We start from the raw sequence: 2,509 nt of genomic DNA, 5'->3' as shown, positions 1-2,509 counted from the left end.
ATAAAATGTTGACTATATTATTGTGTCTAAGAAACATCCCTTTAAGTACAAAAGATTTTATCATATATGAATCAGTTCACTTCTAGAATTTTCTTCTACATTTTATTTCTGTTCTACTATGACCACTCTTGATGTACTATAATTCTTTTTCTACGTTGTACCTTTTGCTGAGGTCTTCTTAAGCCATAATTTTTGCTGTGCATGCTAGAAGTAAAGTGAAAATCAGTAAACCAACCCCATCACATTTCCAGCAATCCCACAAACCAGTTAAAATAACTAGTAAAACTCCCTCTTAATGAAAAAATATGGGTAACGAAGGAATCACTTTCAAAATTTTAAAGAGATGAGCAATATGCAGTTTATATGTGCTGGCTACATTGTTACATATCTTGTGAAGGTGTTTCCTCAATTGCCCACGGCCCATGATCAGGTCCACTACCCAGGAAGATTAATATATACCAACCCAAAGACGTGTTGGAGGTAATATTTTTAAGAGATTGTGACCGAAGAATCAACTTGCTCATTCTTGAACGCAGCAATGATTGCTGCATCCAGGGATGTTCAGAGTGATGCTAGCACCCAGTCAAAGCGGACAGGGGTGGCACTCCTTTATGTCTAGACTAGCGACTTCCTTTAACACTTAACCTTTAACCAATTCCAATAATCATCCCCTGCAGTAGACTAGTAGACTAGACAAATTGATCTGCATGTGTACCCAATATCTAAATATTTGTGGTTAGTGATGTGCCACACCTGAACATCTACAAGATTACTCAGATTTGTGTGTGACCCATCTGCTTTTCTGAACCCAGTGCTAGAATCCAGCCACAAGTGCAACACTCCTGGAGCAGTGCCATCATAGTTACCCATAAGACCAATGTAAAAAAGTTTGCTAATGCTCAGTCAAATCCCATTGCGATATTGCCTATATATATACATGAACACACACACACACACACACACACACACACACACACACACACACACACATATATATATATATATATATATATATATATATGTAATAAAATATAAAAAAATATTATATTCCTTTACAGTATGTTATTTTGATGTCGATTATTTAGAAAAATATAAATATTTATTCATTTATGAAGTTGCCTAAAGATGGAATCATTGATTCTGAAAGACCTTGCAAGAATAAAATTAATATTGGAAAATGTGTATTTAAATACTCGTGATATTAAAATAATATGATTATTACCCAAAATTTAAAATAAGTAACCAAGTTAATACAGAGTACATATTGTTTAATATTGCATATATTACAAATAAATAAAATATAATTTGCAAAACCATGATTATTATGTATTAAAATGTTTTGTGGATGTAAATGGATCTTTGTAAACAGTTAATTAAGTATAAAAATTTCAATATTCTACTACAAATTCATTAAAATTAAATGGAGACTGATGATTGAAACTCATTTATACAGTTTACAAATCTGTAAAATTTAAATGTATCAGAAGGTTTCTAGGTATCTCATTTCCTATTTTGAGTGTATGGATAGCTTCACATAGCGGAAAACTGAAGATAAAAATCAGAAATAAAATACTTTATATAACAGGTCTCTGGTATTTGATAAAACAATTAATGCATTAAGAATATGGTGTCTAAACTTATCTATATAAGAGTTGTCAGTTTCAAAAACAAATAAATCAATTTTTGTAAATTTTTAACTAAACAGAAAACAACAATGTTAAATATTATTAGAACAAATAGAAAGTAAGTACAAAGTTTTGCATTTTAGATCTTAATTTTAGAAAATGTTTTAACAGCCTTATTCCATCTTCATGAGAATTATTGGTGTATTCCACATCAATTGTTGCCAACCGTTGGCTGAGGTATTTCAGATAGTTTGTAAATGAAGTATCTTCTACTCTAATAATTTAGTTAGAGGTTGCAGACAATCATCAATGTAAACAATTTAACACTATGAATTCTTGAAAATAAAAAAACCTATGGATGACCCATCGTTTCCAGCTTTGATTCACCCTCTGAAGGAATTTCCATCTGTTGGATCTTTTGACAATAATTTATAGATTGTAGTAATGCAGAGTTGTTTTTCAAAACATCAAAATCATGGATGCAATCACAAGAGATCCCATCAGAAGTTGAGAGCATTGTGTTTTATAAGATTTTTATGGAGCATTATGACTGTTTACATTGTTTTCAGTGGAAGAACAAACATAATGAAGAGAGTAGTGATAGGCCCTCTCTTGTCAATTATTAACAGTCTTTGGGATGCTAAGAAGATCTTAGCCATTGATTTCACGGCATGTGGTGAGACCACCACTTCTGAAGATTATTGTGGAACTTTTGAAAGACTAGAAAAGCAATACAAAATAACAACTGGTCTTCTCAGATCTGGTGTTGTGATGAAGAATGACAATGCTCAAGTTTAGAGAGCTTGACAAATAATTAAAATTTCAAATGAGATGTTTTGACCATCCCTCTTACAGCCTGGATCTGACTTCTAGTGATTTTAATT

Source organism: Homalodisca vitripennis, chromosome 1 (assembly GCF_021130785.1).
Source record: "Homalodisca vitripennis isolate AUS2020 chromosome 1, UT_GWSS_2.1, whole genome shotgun sequence".
NCBI classification, from domain to species: domain Eukaryota; kingdom Metazoa; phylum Arthropoda; class Insecta; order Hemiptera; family Cicadellidae; genus Homalodisca; species Homalodisca vitripennis.
This window is presented reverse-complemented; position numbering follows the sequence as displayed.